The sequence below is a fragment of the Silene latifolia genome, chromosome Y (genome assembly GCF_048544455.1).
Source record: "Silene latifolia isolate original U9 population chromosome Y, ASM4854445v1, whole genome shotgun sequence".
In the NCBI taxonomy this organism is placed as follows: domain Eukaryota; kingdom Viridiplantae; phylum Streptophyta; class Magnoliopsida; order Caryophyllales; family Caryophyllaceae; genus Silene; species Silene latifolia.
In genome coordinates this window covers 61,616,857-61,634,207 of record NC_133538.1, presented here as the reverse complement: position 1 = coordinate 61,634,207, position 17,351 = coordinate 61,616,857, and the positions used below count along the sequence as shown (strand labels likewise).

At 39.9% G+C, this 17,351-nt stretch overlaps 1 non-coding gene across 1 annotated transcript; it reads right to left on the bottom strand.

Annotated features, from left to right (window-relative positions):
* Positions 1-474: 474 nt before the first annotated feature.
* Positions 475-583, bottom strand: LOC141636417 (small nucleolar RNA R71). The gene has a single exon (XR_012541032.1). It is a non-coding gene; the product is annotated as a small nucleolar RNA R71 (small nucleolar RNA).
* Between the last annotated feature and the right edge of the window lie 16,768 nt (positions 584-17,351).

Genomic DNA, 17,351 nt, shown 5'->3' with positions numbered 1-17,351 from the left:
TGTCTCAAGGAACTTTTGTTCCTTGAGGCCGTTGCTTACCTTTGCTTCTAGTTTTGCTTTTGCACAGTTAGAAGACAGGTTTTTGAGAGGAAGACTTGAGTACTCTCACTTTGGAAGTTATGGCTACGATATACGATAATTTTCAGCCAAAGGGGCGCCAGTTACCTACCCCTACTACCGGTAAATTCGAGTTTCGTTCCTCTTATATTGATTTAGTGGAACGGAATCAGTTCGCGGGTCTGCCAGATGAAGACCCCTTGAAACATATGGAAATTTTCACGGACTATTGCTGTTCAATACCTATACCGGAGGGGGTAACTCAAGATGACGTAAAGGGGTTTATGTTCTTATACTCCTTGAAGGATTCGGCGCGAGATTGGTACCGCTACCTCGATAGAGTAGCAGCTGGAGTCACTGATTGGACATCTTTAGCACTAGCCTTCTACAAGAAGTACTTCCCGCTTTCAAAGACTGATGCCTTAAAGGGTAAAATCACGAGTTTTCAGCAAGGAGCCGACGAAGATTTTTGTGAAGCATGGGGACGTTTCAAACGTTTGGTCCGAGCTGTCCCTCATCATGGTTTCCAGCAATGGTATCTTTGCAACCTATTTTACAATGCTCTATATGATGATTCCAAGGTCATTTTGGATGCAGCTTCTAATGGTAGGTTCCAAAATAATACCGGTCAAAGTAAAGGTTGGAACACCATTGAGGAGATGGCAGTCCATAAAGCTGAGTTTGGAAGTTCACGTGGAAAGTCACGAAAGCAAAGTGAAGAAATGACTGCTGTTGTGACACTTATGACTTCCATTTCTACCCGTCTCGAGAAGCTCGAGACTTCCAAGCTTCCAAGGAGAAAGTCGAAATTCCTGTTCAAAACTCAGATGAGATCGAGAAGTTAAGAGAGATGGTCCAACTCCTTTTGGTTCAAGTGGCGAATATGGAAGCAGCCGGGATTGAGTCCTCACGGAATTTTGTGAAACAATTGGAGAATATGGAGGCTAAGGAAGCCGCTAATTCTTCAAACAAATGTGAAGGGCCGGTTGAGACGATCAATGCCATCAATCTCAGAAGTGGCCTTTCTTATGAAAGTCCCGACAAGCCAAAGGAAGACTCAGGAAATGATGAAGAAGCTCGTTTGAATTCTGATGCAAAACGAGTCGAATGCGATCTTGTTGGTCGATCGACCAACATTCCCGATCGATCGATCAATTGTGGAGACAAAATAGTTTTGGTCGAAACTATTCACACCTAGCACATCCGATCGATCGACCAACATCCTCGATCGATCGACCGAGATACCTGATGACGTTAATTCTGGACAGGAACTGTTCACGCCCAGCTTACTTGGTCGATCGACCACCCCTACCAGTCGATCGACTGGATCTCCAGAGTTGGATGCAAATCCGTCAACTAGTTTGCATGATTCGTCACTCATTGATGATTTGACGGGGGTTTTAAACCTACGGAAGCCGAAGGTTACTGATCCTACGGCCAGTGTTGCAGTCCCGTATCCGGAGCGTTTGAAGGCTACCAAGCTGGAGCGTAAGTTTGGTAAGTTTTGGAGATGGTCCGAATCTCGAGGTAACGGTTCCTTTCACTCGATTTAATTACCGGTACCCTCTTACGCTAAATTTATGAAAGATATTTTGAATCGTAAGAGAAATTTTCGTGATGATGGTAATGTTGCGTTTGTGGAGGAATGTAATGCTCTTTCACAAGTTAATGTGCCACCTAAATTAAAGGACCCGGGTAGTTTTTCAATTCCTTGCACTATAGGTAACCACGTAATTGGAAAGGCCCTCTGTGACTTAGGGGCCAGTGTTAGTGTCATGCCGTATTCTGTTTGCGAAAGGTTAAACATTGGTAGACTTAAGGTGACCGATATTACCGTTCAAATGGCAAATAGATCGACTCAAAGACCTATAGGTGTTCTAGAGAATGTACCCGTTCGAGTGGGTAAGTTTTTTATTCCTGTCGATTTCGTTGTTTTGGACATTGTAGAGGATAGTCAGATACCTATTATTTTAGGCAGACCGTTCTTACATACAGCTGGGGCTGTGATAGATGTCAAACGCGGAACCATCACCTTAGAGGTAGGGGATGACACCATTGAGTTGATCTTGCTCACAAGGCAAATGAACCTCGCCGATGAGGATACGTGTTATTCCATTGATATTGTTGATGGGGTTGTTACTTGTAATTGGAGGGAATCCTTAGCCAAGGATCCCTTAGCTGATCTAACCCATTTAGATGAGTGTGCGGGTAATACTGGTGGAGAATCTTTGAGGAGCCGATGCTTTGGTTGCCTCAATGGAGAGCTACGAGCTCAATGAAGAAGAAGATGAGATGCTTTTAAGCCTGGCCAACGACAACTTGGTGAACACTTGCTACACCATTGAAGCTGATTCTGTCTATGCTGTAGAGGTAAAGGTACCGGAGCGTAAGCCACTTCCTCCTAATCTTAAGTATGTTTTTCTAGATGATACGAGAGTACCCGGCTATTGTTAGCTCTAAGCTCAATGATGACCGGTATCGCTTTGATGTGTGTACTTAAGAAAAACGGGAAGGCTTTGGGTTACTCTCTGGATGACATTAAGGGCATCAGCCCCGATGTTTGTATGCATAGGATAGAGCTGGAAGAGGGCCACAAGCCTTAGATGTGGTCAACGCAAGTTGAACCCGAAGATGCGAGGAAGTTGTTATGGGCCGAGGTGATGAAACTACTTGATGCAGATATTATTTATACAGTTGGCAACTCCAAGTGGGTTAGCCTTGATTCAGGTGGTCCCGAAGAAAGGAGGGACTACCGTGGTTAAAAATGATAAAAATGAATTAATACCAACTCGAGTAGTGACAGGGTGGCGGATGTGCATTGATTATAGACAGTTGAATGCCGCCACCAATAAAGACCATTTCCCCCTCCCTTTTGTTGACCAAATGACTGAAAGACTTGCTTCTAACAAATTTTTCTGTTTTCTAGACGGATATTCGGGGTTCTTTCAGATCCCTATTCATCCGGACGATCAGAGTAAGACTACTTTTACCTGTCCACAGGGTGTTTTTGCGTATCGTAGAATGCCTTTCGGATTGTGTAACGCCCCCTGCTACCTTTCGAGAGGTGCATGATGGGGATTTTTCTAATTATATAGAGAATATTATGGAAGTATTCATGGATGATTTCTCAGTTTATGGCAGTGACTTTGATCGTTGTTTAGCTAACCTTGATAAAGTCATGCAGCGTTGTATAGATGTTAATCTTGTTTTAAACTGGGAAAAGTGTCAGTTTATGGTCAATGAGGGAGTTGTGTTAGGGCATCGATTTACGATAAAGGTATACATGTTGACAAGGAAAAGGTGCAAGTGATTGAGCAATTACCTCCTCCCGTGAATGTTAAAGGAGTGAGGAGTTTCCTAGGTCTTATTTGGTTTTTACCGGCGTTTCATTAAGGATTTTTCAAAAATTGCTAAACCACTTACACAATTGCTCCTTAAGGATCTTTGTCTTTGAATTTTACCGATGAGTGCCATGTCGCTTTTAACAGGTTAAAGGAGGCCCTAGTTTCTGCGCCAATCATTCCGCTTACCGATTGGGACCTCCCATTTGAGATCATGTGTGATGCCAGCGATTATACGATCGGTGCAGTTCTGGGACAGCGAAAGAATAAAGCTTTGAATGCCATATACTATGCGAGCCGAACTCTGGATGAGGCTCAAGTCAACTATTTTACCACTGAGAAAGAGTATCTAGCTGTTGTTTTTGCCTTAGACAAATTTCGATCTTATTTGTTAGGTTCTAAGGTTATTGTTTATACTGATCATGCAGCGTTGAAGACTCTCTTTATTAAGAAAGATGCGAAGCCGAGGCTTTTGAGGTGGATACTCCTTTTGCAGGAGTTTGATTTGGAGATCAGAGATAAGAAAGGAGCAGAGAATGTGGTAGCTGACCACCTATCTCGTCTGCAGCTGACAGAAAGGGAGGATTTGTTGCCTATTAATGATTCTTTTCCTGATGAGAGTTTGTTAGCTATTACTACTTCAGGGTCTTATCCACCTCCGTGGTTTGCTGATTTTGCTAACTTTGTTGTGACAGGTAGGATACCACCCGAGCTTTCATGGCGAGAAGAAGCGGTTTGCCTATGATGCTAGATAATATTTTTGGGATGATCCTTATGTTTTCAAGGAATGCGCAGACGGTCTCATCCGGAGATGCGTACCTCAGTGGGAGGTGAAGGATATCCTAGAGGCTTGCCACTCTTCTGCCTATGGTGTTCATCACGGTCCGTCCAGGACCGTAGCTAAGGTACTCCAATCTGGTTTCTATTGGCCTACTTTACATGCAGATTGTCGCAGTTTTGTTGCTGAGTGCGATGCTTGTCAAAGAACAGGGAATATTTCCAAGAGACATGAGATGCCTCAGGTAGGCATTCTTGAGGTTGAGATTTTCGATGTCTGGGGCATTGATTATCAAGGACCTTTTCCGAGCAGTCAAGGTAATAAATATATCCTCGTAGCTGTAGATTATGTATCCAAATGGGTGGAAGCTATTGCTACCCCCCATTGCGATGCAAAGGTCGTGATTAAACTGTTTAAAAAGATCATTTTCCCTCGTTTTGGTGTCCCTCGGGTTGTCATTAGCGATGGGGGAATGCATTTTAAAGAGAAACAACTTAGTGCTTTATTGACTAAATTCGGTGTCCAACATCGTAGAGGTTTGGGGTATCATCCCCAAACTAGTGGTCAGGTTGAGGTTTCTAACAGAGAATTGAAAGAAGTCTTAGCTAAAGTTGTTTCTAAATCACGGAAAGATTGGAGTTTTAAGTTAGCTGATGTCTTATGGGCTTATAGAACTGCGTTTAAAACGCCAATCGGGATGTCACCATACCGATTGATTTATGGTAAGACATGTCATTTACCTGTTGAGTTAGAGCGTAAGTCTTGGTGGGCTATTTGTGATTTGAATTTAGATCCTAACCTCTCTCGTGAGAAACGCATGACACAAATTTGAATGAGCTAGAGGAATTTAGGTGCTGGCCTATGACAATGCAAGGATCTACAAGGAGAAATCAAAGCGCTGGCACGACAAGAGAATCATCAAGCGCGAGTTCCATATTGGCGATAAGGTACTTCTTTTTAACGCTCGTATCCGTTTATTTCCTGGTAAGCTGAAATCCAGGTGGACCGGCCCCTATACGGTCACAGCTGTCACAAAGTTCGGATCAGTTGAATTCGAGACCTATGCTGGAGAAAGGTTCAAGGTAAATGGCCAATATGTGAAGCACTATCATGGATCAGATGCATATGTTGGGAAGGTCGAGGTTTTGTACTTCGATCCGCTATCAGATGATGAAAAGTGAGGTAACAAGGTCGTGCGGGACCTCTTAAACCAGCTTAATCGGGAGGCAACCCAGGTTGTAATTATTTTGTAATTTAGGAATTTTTCTTTGTTTTCTTTTATTTATTTATTTCGCCTTTCTTTTGAGTTTTTGTTTAATTTCATGCATTTTTGCAATTTCTTGGTTTGGGAAAATTGTACGCCTTTGATAATTTCTGCAGGAATTCATTTTATGCAAAGTGCGTAGGAGGAGTGCTTGATTTTTGTGAGGAAAGGACGGGAAAGTATGATGGCAAAGGAATTTCTGACGAATTACAGCCTCAACGCCAGCGTTTGCAGTCGATCGACCTGTCCATTCAGTCGATCGACTGACGAGGAGAGTCCAGAAGCTACTGTGCAGGTAATCTGGTCGATCGACCGAGCAAAGTGGTCGATCGACCACTTCGCGGGTTCAGAATGAAGCTAATAAGGGAAGTCTTCATCCCTTACTCTTTTATTCTTTCATTTTCCCAAAATCAGAAAAGGCCAAACCCTATTTCCTCTCCCTTTTTCGCGTTTTCAACTGCAAATCCGTCTCACTCTCTTCCTTTCTTGCTTTAATCTTCAAGGAAATCATCAAGGTATGTTTCTAATCTTATCTTTATGCCTTTTATTCGAGTTTTGCTGAAGTTCCATGCGAAATTTTCGAATAATGTGCCCTTGAGACGAAAAATCGATTTGGGGAAATCGATTCTAGGGTTTGATTTCTTGTCATCCTTGTACTTTAATTGCTTAGTCTACTTTTTCCCCCTTGTTTTTCGACGCAAATAAGCACTTAGGACGTGTTTTAAGCCGTTTCCCCCAATTTATTCGAAACCCTAATTCGCTTCCAGGTTTGATCTTGATTCGGGTTTCCAGATATTGACATTGCTAAGGGGTTTTTCGTTGCTTATGGGCTGTTTTTCAGGTAACAACAATGACAAAGGGAAAAGAGCCAATGCAAGAGGGACAATCGAGCCAAAGGCCAGCTAAGCGGCAATGAGGACCGCCCCTGATGATAGAATCCACTACGGATAGTCTACCTGACTATCCGCAGGTTATCTTTGATAAGCCTATTCAGCGCGCTAAATTTTTCTTCTTTGTTTCGAGTGTAAAGATCACAGCTACCCGGTTTCTCCACAAAGACACTTTGGAGAAACTAGGCTGTTACGAGTCGGTCGTGTCCCTGCTAAATGGGACGGGTATGACAGGTTTAGTGGACATGGCTGAGTTCACGTACTATGTTATGACCCTTGAATTCTTTTCCTCTTACGCTTTTGACTCCACAGCCTTTGAGGCTGATGCGACCAATCCCTGCATTTCCTTTCGACTTTTTAATGTCAATTATTTCTCGACACTTGCGATTTTGCGGGTTTTTCGGGTCTTTACTTCGAGGGCAGAACCTCGGACCCCTCTGACACTCACCGGGCCATGTGGTATTGTATCGGTGACACTTACGGGTCGAGGAGGACGGGCACTTCCGTCCACTTGCCCCCTCTTCGTTATTTTCTACGGCTAATGGGTAATACCATTTTTGGCCGTAAAGAGTCTAATAATGTGAATAATATTGAGCTGTCGATTTTGGCGGGCTATCTGAACGTTGAGCGTCGGAGAGCCCGCATCTATAACATTGCCTACTTGACCGCCGCTCACTTTCAGACTGTAAGTGAGGGCACCTTGACCACCATTGCCTGTGGCGGATTGGTGACACGTATCTTACCATTTGTCGGTCGCAGTCTAGGTGAGATACTATACTTTTCTTCCCTCTCTTTTACATATTATCTTACCATTTGCTTTACTGAGAAAAGAGTGATCCGGGAGAGTCCGATTATATGAGTCTTGCAAGGTCGAACGCCCGACTTAATTCTATGATATGCATAAATTTGTTCACTTGATTTAAGCTTTGCAGTGGTTGACTTTGGGCATTAAATGGTTTGGCATTGACTTGTGGTTAGCTCTGAAATGTACTCCGTTCCATTTAGTTTTTTTTTTTATACGGGTCATAGTGCTTGCTTGGGGACAAGCAAGGTTTGGTTTGGGGAGATTTGATACGTGCATTTTCTATACACTTTATCTGTGGTTTTGGCATGTATTTCTATGCATAATTGGTAGCTTAAGGCTGTTATTTCTCTCGAAACGGTTTACTTTGCATTTTCTATGATTTATTGTAGGAATGCGCGGAAGTGGGCTAAATCAAGCCAAATTCGTCCTCCGGAAGCAAGTTCAAGGAAGCCAACAAGAAGGAGAGTCGCATTTACTCACCTTGGGATGCGTGCAAGGAGTGAAGAGTTGATTGGAAGCAACAAGGAGCCCTTTGCTCAAGCATTTTCATCGATCGACAATGCTTTTCAATCGATCGACCACTGGAGCTCAGTCAGAAGCTACTGTTCCGCATACTCAGTCGATCGACCACTCTGGCCTGTCGATCGACCTGATTTCGAGCTGATAATTATTTCTCCGTGTTAGACTTTCAAAAGCCCAACTTGTAATTAACTTTGGGTATCTTTTTATCAGTAGAACGCAAAGAATTTTTAGGTTAGGCTTTCATTCGAAAAAAAACTTAGTTTTTCGATCTAGCTTGAGACGGAAACCTTGGATTCGAATGCTTTGTTCTTGATATTCAATTAGTAAGCTTTTTATGCAATTCTTCCTCTTTCTTATTTTTCCTTGTTATTTTGATTTTTGTTTCATCAATTAAATTCAGCAATTGAATTCTTCTCCTTTGTTCTAGTTAGATTCCATCATGTTGAATTTGTTCTTTATTATTAATTTCGCAATTAGTGTAGTTATGATTATGCGTAGGTAATTCCTTTGATTGGGAATAAGGTGAGCCATGGTATTAAATTAGGATTGTCGTGTAGCATGAGTTCTTCCGTATTGGTCTCGCTATCTTTTGATAGATTTCTTTGCTAGATTGAAAGATTGGTAATTTGATTTATCGTTAGATTTAGAATTTCTCTTGAGTGAAAGCTTTGATAAATTCTAGGGAATTATTAGACCGTGAGGTTATTTGAGCTTTGATCGAAAGACTAGCTTATCTTCCCTGAGACCGTATTATAAGACCTCTCGTTGCTTGATGACTGTTATTTGCCATGGTGAACCGAAGTTCCCGATCCTCTTTCTATCTTGTTAAGAATTTTCATTTTAGCAATTAGCCAGTTAATCAACCAAACTCAAAACCCCCCAATTATCTTGTTACTTTTGTAGACTGAAAAATAGCAAACAAAATCAACCTTGTCTCTCTGTGGTTCGACCCTTACTATCACTAGCTATAGTTTTAGTTTGGAACTATAAATTAAATTTTGGTACTAAACAACGGTATCATTGGCATTGTTGTGTCTTATCTCAGTACTGACCTTGTGTGGTTGTGTTGTTGTTTTATGTGTCTGCCGTGATCCCTTATGGTGAGCAGTATGTCTTAGCAGGTGTTGATGTCGTGGATAGCTGGAGTCCGGGCAGGGATGAGTCTTCACGAGTATTGATAGTTATAGCGAGTAGCCTTTGAGTTGTATCTTTTATATCGTAGTTGGTTTTAAATCACTTGTAATATAACATAATAGTTCTTTTATCGACATTTGATTATTACTGTCCTCGGGCAACCGAGATGGTAATGCCCTTATATGCTAAGGAAGGCCTAGTTAAGGCTCCTCTGGATATGGGGGTGTTACAGTTATTCACTTTCAAGGAAAGAGCTTTTGTGGCCTCCAACGTGAGCGCTTGATCACCCGCCATGGCTTTCCCGTGCATAACTAAAGCTCCACTCTGACTCGTAAGGAAAGTGAGACGATCACCGTGTGGGAACACTTCCCCACGAATTGCCTTCAACTCCCTCTCAAAACCCGGTAACCTTTTGTCCACTTCCTCCATCCAAGAGTACACCCGAGTAGCATCCAAGCCCGAGTCTAAAGACCGAGATGGTCCAACCCGTGACAACACTGTAGCCAAATTAGTGGAATGCTCCTCAAATTTCTCCATTAAACCACTCATAAACCCCTCCAATTTCGACTCCATAGCTCCCAAACCCGAATCTCCCGGCGTTTTCTCAACATCTTTAACAAGAAAAAACTCGGGTCCATCAACAACAAGACCCATTAGCTTGATCAACTTGTCACAAATATAATCCCGAGCACTAACACCGTAACTGTCTTGTCCCATCACACGCTTAATCTCCAACAACCGAGACACCCACATCCCATATGGTAAGTCGATTGTGGTGCTCAACTTCTCTTTTGTCACCGTGAGACTTGTTTGAGTTATACGGTGCACGACACTACCCAAATTCACTTTCTGACCTTCCAACCAAGAAAAGACCATTATAGCTTCATAACTCGACACCTTATCACGGCCTCCTCTCCTCGGCACCACTGTGTTCCACAAAAAGTTCAAGAGGAACTTGATTTTTGCCGAGAGAGGACGAACCACAATATTACCTCCTTCCGTCATCTCCTCAAAATACTTTTTTCACTAACAACTCCTTTTCACTCACAAAATTAGACCATTCAAGACTCGGATTTAATTCAATTCCTTCATCGGGAACCGAAAAAGCAGAGCAAAAATCCGAAACAGAGACCGTCACATCAACTCCATTAACAACCGCATGCAAGACTCCTTTCTTAATTGAGACACTAGCAAAGAATTGAACCACCTCAACTGGATAAATAGGACCCAAAAACTGACTAATGTGACTACACCCTTGAAAATCAAGAAAATTAACAAAGAAAGCAAGAGCGGGAACATTAACCAACCAAGATTTCGGATAATACCTTCCACCATGAATGGAATACCTCAAAACTCCATTAACTAGGATGCTTTCGTCATGAGTAAGCCGAACACGATTTAATCCCTCTTTTGTCGCGGCTTTCGAAACATCCCTAAGCAAGGTACTAGCAACACCATTCCGAACTATTACCTCGGGTTCCTCCACAGCTTCAATGTCATCGACAACCACCTTATTTTTCCCTTTGAAAATTTCGGCGTCTTTTGCCTTCGGACACCGACTCGTCCCGACCACGAAACAGGGGCGTATTTTGGTTTGGTTGTGGTGAAGAACAATTAGTGGAATGAGGATCATGTGGTGGTAGTGGTGATGTTTGGTTATGAAAGTGGCGGTTTTGGTGGTGACGGGTTGAAGATCGGGTATTTTTTGCATGGGTTGGATTCATGATGATGATGATGGTTTGAAAAAGGAAGTGATGGTGATAGGTTGTATAAAGAAGATGAGTTGTGATGATGGTAAAAATTTGAGAGAAAGAAAAGTATGCAAGTGGGGTTGTGTGGACGGGTAACACGCAAGGAGGGTAGATATAGGTGTAGGCTAAGTATAGGGTTAACAAGTGGAGAGTAATTATGGTAAGTGTATAATTAGGAATAGGAATTATGGTAGGTGTAGGAATTTAAGGGATAGATTTATTAAGGTAAAGGATAAGAATAAGGAAATTGAGTTTGTATAGGAAGTTTATGATTGAGCCGTGTACAAGAAATAGCAATATAGGAATGATTCTTTGTGATTTGGAAAGATAAAAGATTTGGTGTGTTTTATTTATTGTGATAAGGAATTAGTTTGTATAACAATTAAATTATAGATGGCAAATAGAATTGTATGATAAAAGTATTCCTACAAACGAAATTATCCATGCAACGCAATATACGGACACAGTCATACAATCTTAACTTAACTAGCCAGTCATAAAAAGATTGAACAGATATAGAAGCTTAGGTACCACTGATTAAACCAATTTCCAACCGTAAAGTCTCAAATCGTTCTCTAGCTAATGATTTTGTCAAAATGTCTGCCCATTGTTTTTCAGTACTACAAAATTCAAGTTTTATATTCCCCTTCTCAACATGGTCTCGTATAAAATGGTGTCTTATTTCAATGTGTTTGGTACGTGAATGTTGTGCGGGATTTTTAGAAATTATTATCGCACTAGTATTATCACATAAAATAGGAATACATCCTACGTCAACACCATAATCACGTAAATATTGCTAAAGCCATAAAAGTTGAGTACATACCAGTCCTGCAGCAATATATTCGGCTTCAGCAGTTGAGAGAGCAACCGAATTTTGTTTCTTCGAACCCCACGTGATGATACACGGTCCGACAAACGTGGCGACACCCGACGTGCTTTTCCTGTCTAGAGAACATCCTGCGTAGTCGGCATCAGAATAACCGACTAGATCAAAATTGCACTCCATTGGATACCATAGGTATAAGTTGGCCGTTCCAATAAAGTAACGTAAAATTCGTTTTACGGCCGTCATATGCGATTCTTTAAGAGATGATTGATATCTTGCATAAACGCATACGCTAAACATAATATCGGGTCTACTTACGGTCAAATATAACAGTGACCCAATCATCCCATGGTAAGTAGTTTCATCAACTGATTTACCGTTTTCATCCAATGTCAATTTCTTGTTCTCGACCATTGGAGTAGGCATAGCATGTGAATTTTCCATTCCGAATTTCCAAATTAACTCCTTGATGTATTTCTGTTGATGGATTTTAATGCCTTCATCAGTTTGTTGTATTTGCAGCCCTAAGAAGAATTTCAGTTCTCCCATCATACTCATCTCGAACTCAGAAGTCATCAACTTAGAAAAATACTTGCATAGGCTTCGGTTGGTTGATCCAAAGATAATATCATCGGCGTATATTTGAACAACCAAAAGGTCAGAACCCTCAGTTTTTAGAAATAGGGTTTTGTCGACGGATCCTCTACTGAATCCACTTTCAAGTAGAAACTTAGATAATCGATCGTACCATGCCCTAGGTGCTTGCTTTAATCCGTATGGGGCTTTATCTAATTTGAATACGTGATCCTCAAGTTTGATATTTTTAAAACCATGAGGTTGTTCAACGAATACTTCTTCTTGTAAATATCCATTTAAGAATGATGTCTTTACGTCCATCTGGAAGAGCTCCATCCCTTTGTGTGCAGCGAAAGCTATTAGTAGTCTAATAGCTTCAAGACGAGCAACAGGTGCGAAAGTCTCGTCATAATCTATTCCTCCTTTTTGATTATACCCTTGGACCACCAATCTTGCTTTGTTTCTGACAATGACTCCGGCATCATCTAATTTGTTCCTGAAGACCCACCTAGTTCCAATGACTGAACGATCTTTTGGTCTAGGAAATAAGTGCCAAACCTTGTTTCTTTCGAACTGTTGTAGCTCTTCTTGCATAGCTATAATCCAATCTGATTTAGCAAGAGCTTCATTGATGTTCTTTGGTTCGATCATGGATAGGAAAGAGTGGAAAAAGCAGAAGTTGTTTAAGGAGCGTCTTGTTTGAACACCTTTCTTAATATTCCTAAGAATATTGTCCATGGGGTATGAGCTCTTGTATTTCAATTTTGTTGAGGTATTTGGTTCTCCATCGTTATTTGAACTTGTCCCGACTTTATTTGGTTCGGAATTAGAGGAAGTTCCCCCTGAATCCAATCCTGGTGTCGTATTAGAGCCGATTATAACCTCGGACTCTACACCTTGATTCGGATTCAATGTTATAGTAACATCATCTATAACATTGGTTTGGGAGTTCTTGTCTTGAGTCAATGTTATAGTATCATCAACTATAACTTTGTTTTTCTCCTTTTTATCTTTTGAGGAACGATCAATTTCATCATTCGTTCCCCCAATCTCATTGTCCTCTAATTCTAATTCCGGGGGATCGTCTCTTGAGAGATGAAAGTCGGGTTCATCCAAGTCTTCCTCCTCATCCTGTAAAGGCTTATCAAACACGTTATCTTCATCAAAAATAACGTGGATACTTTCTTCAATACAAAGAGTTCTCTCATTGAAGACTTTTTAAGCCTTGCTATGATCTGAATATCCTATAAAAATCGCCTCATCACTCCTAGGGTAAAATTTACTTAAACGGTTTTTACCGTTATTATGTATAAAACATTTACTCCCAAAACAGCGAAGATGGGAGATATTAGGTTTTCGACCTCTAAGGAGTTCGTAGGGGGTTTTCTTGAGGATAGGTCGGATCATAGCACGATTATGGATGTAGCAAGAAGTACTAATGGCTTCAGCCCAAAAGTTGCGAGGTAAACCACTACACAAGAGCATTGTACGTGACATATATTCTAAGGTTCTATTCATACATTCAACGACACCGTTTTGTTGAGGAGTTCTTGGTGCAGAAAAGTTATGCCCTACACCATTAACTCTACAATATTCTATAAAGGTTTGATTGTCAAATTCGGTTCCATGATCCGTACGAATAGATACAAGATTAGTCTTATATTTGTTTTGAACACGTTTCATAAGACAATCAAATTCATCAAAAGTTTCGTCTTTTAAATGAAGAAAGATAGGCCATACATACCTTGAGTAGTCGTCTACAAGAACAAAGACGTACGTTGATCCTCCTCTACTCCTTACCTTCATAGGTCCACATAAGTCCATGTGTACTAGTTCCAAGGCTTGATTTATGCTTACTACTCTTTTCGGTTTGAACGATGATCTTACTTGTTTGCACCTAGCACACGTGTCACACATCTTTTCTTGGTCGAACTTGATCTTAGGTAACCCCTCAACCAAGTCCCACTTCTTGAGTTTTTCACGGTTAGTGAGCTAATGTGACCAAACCGTTTATGCCATAAACAGGGATCATCGAGAGTAACTTTCATGCATGAGAAAGAGTTAGTAGGCACAGCATTTAAATCTACCATATTAGTTCGTGGATTAGTTCGTTGGGTTTATCACGGTGAATATAAAACTCCACTCAAATGATGTAGAGGTGAATTAGAAGAGAGTAATAATGATAGTATCTTTGCTATGATTCGTGAATCTCGTGAACCCATATCAATGATCGATGAAATAAACAAGGGTGCTTAATTTACAAATGATGATTATTTCGAAGAAGATACTCGTAGAAAATACGTTAATGTAGAGAAAATTATTGAAAAATTGATTAATGATGCGCAACAGCCTCTGTATCCTGGGTGTGAAGATCATTCAAAGTTGTCATTTATTTTGAAATTGTTCCAAACTAAATGTATGGATGGGATGACAAATAAAGCTTTTTCTAGTATGCTTCAAATGTTCAAGAATGTATTGCCTAAGGGAGCAGATATTCTTTCCTCAAATTATGAAGCACGAAAAATGATTACTGATTTGGGATTTGATTATCAAAAAATAGAAGCTTGTAAAAATGATTGTATGCTATTTTGGAAGGAGAATATATATCTTGAAAAGTGCAAAGTATGTAATAAAGTGCGTGATAAAATCTCCCCAAAGGTACTACGATATTTTCCAATAACTCCTAGATTACAAAGGCTGTTCATGTCAGCTAAAACTTCTGAAGATATGAGATGCAATTTGAAATGTAAAACTAATGATGGACTTCTTAGACATCCTAGTGATAGTGAAGCATGGAACAATTTTGATAAGTTGTATCCTTCATTTGCCAAAGACCCTAGAAATGTAAGACTAGGTTTAGCAAGTGATGGGTTTAACCCTTTCGGCGGCCTTAAAAGTGACTATAGTATATGGCCAGTCGTAATTGTTATATATAACCTCCCGCCATGGATGTGCATGAAACAACCTTATTCAATTCTATCTTTGTTAATCCCCGGGAAGAGTGGCCCCGACAATAATATCGATGTATACTTGCAGCCTTTAGTTGAAGAATTAAGGCAACTATTGGATGTTGGATCAATAACTTTTGATGCTTCTGCTCGTGAAAATTTCAATATGCATGCTGCACTTATGTGGACTATCAATGACTTTCCAGCTTACGCAAACTTGTCCGGATGGTCTACAAAAGGTTATAAGGCATGTCCATGTTGTATGAATGACACAAACTCGATGCGATTGCCTAATTGTTCAAAGATATGTTACATGGATCATCGTCGTTTTCTATCTAGTGATCATAAATGGAGGGATAGTAAAACTTTTAATGGCAAACCGGAGAGAAGAGACCCTCCAGCACCACTATCAGGTCATGATATTCTATCTCATCTTCACGATTTCAAAGACATGAAGTTTGAAAAAACTGTTTCTCACCCAAAGAGAGGTGATAATTGGAAAAACAAGAGCATATTTTTTTACTTGCCATACTGGAGTAGCTTATTGCTTCGCCACAATCTGGATGTTATGCATATTGAAAAAAATGTGTGTGACAATATTCTTGGCACGTTACTTGACATTGAAGGAAAAACCAAAGATAGCATAAAAGCTTGACATGATTTGAAACTGTTGAAGATTATGAAACATCTAGCTCCTAAGCTTATAAATGGGAAAGGCATATCCCACCAACGCCTTATATCTTATCTAAAAGTCAGAAGGATAAGGTGTTTAAATTTTTGGAATGCTTAAAAGTTCCAGATGGGTACTCTTCTAACATCTCCAAATGCATAAATTTAGACAAACGTAAGATATTGGGGCTCAAATCTCGCGATTGTCATGTAATTTTGGAGCAATTATTGTCGTTTTCTATCCGTGGAGTGTCACAACCTAAAGTATATGAGGTGATTGCTAAAATTAGCATATTTTTTAAGGAGTTATGTTCAAGAACATTAAATCTAGAGGTCTTAGATCGCATTCAAGATATTATCATTCTTACATTGTGTGAGATGGAAAAAATATTTCTTCCTTCTTTTTTTGATATTATGGTGCATCTATGTGTTCACCTTCCCGCGGAAGCAAAAATCGCTGGACCTGTGCAATATCGTTGGATGTATCCAGTAGAGAGGTACTATATAGTGTTTTACAACACTAGTAAATTCATTTTAATATAATAACTAGCTATAGACTAACATGCTTACTAATATTGTATAGGTTTCTACGCAAGTTTAAATTCTATGTACGTAATAGGAATAGACCAGAAGGTTCGATTGCTAAAGGATATATTATTGAAGAATGCATGAATTTTTGTTCGAAGTACCTGAGTGAAATTGAGACAAAATTTAACCAGTACGAAAGAAATGCAGATAAGGAAATTGAAGGTTATAAGGGTCTAGCAATATTCAAACCTTTAGGCTCGCCTTTAGAAAAACCAAAAACACGGTTTCTTACTGATATTGAAGTAACACAAGCTCATGAATATGTGCTTAGGAATTGTGAGGAAGCTGAAACATATATAAGGTACTCAGTGGTCATTTAACAATTTTAGCTCATTTTAGAATTATATCAACTATCTATATTATTATTTTTAATCTTCATTCTTTAACTAGTGAATACACAGAAGGGTTGTTTGACAATTGTCTATCTAAGTGGTTCCAAGATCGGGTAAGTTTTTTTTAGAAAACTTGATATAATAGTATTAGTTTAATTATATTTTCTTTAAACACTTGAAAGATATATTTTTAATAAACCATTTATTGTAACTAGATTTCATGCTTATTCGAGGAAGGAGATGGTCAAGTGCTTCAAGATTTAAAAACTTTGTGTTAGGTCCTTTGAAAGGTGTTTAATGTTTCAGCGGTTTTTTAGCAAATGGTTTTAGATTTCATACAAGAGATGTTGAAACAAAGAGGAGAAATCAAAATAGTGGAGCAATGGTAAAGGGGGTTGGACATGATTATTATGGTGTTCTGACATATATAATTTGTCTACGATATTTGGATGGAAATCGTGTTGTATTGTTTCGCTGTGATTGGTGGGATGTTCATAGTCTGGGCGGAGGTGTCAAGGTTGACAAATTTGGTTTTGTTAGCGTTAATTCTAAAAAGAGGTTACATACAACGGAGCCTTTCGTGCTTATGTCCTAAGCTGAACATGTTTTTTATGTTAAAGATGGGATTGACCCAAATTGGCTTATGGTTATCAAGACTCATCCACGACACCATTATGATATTGTAGATAAAAAGCAATGTGAAAATGATGGGGATGCTTTGCAACAAAGTCATCCAGGATCCACATATGATGAGTTTTTAGCTACACTAAGTGTTGATTATATTGATACAACATCAGAACTTATAAGAGAAGATATGGAAGATACTGTTGTTTTTTTTTTTTGGTAGAAGGTAAGTTCTCATTAAGC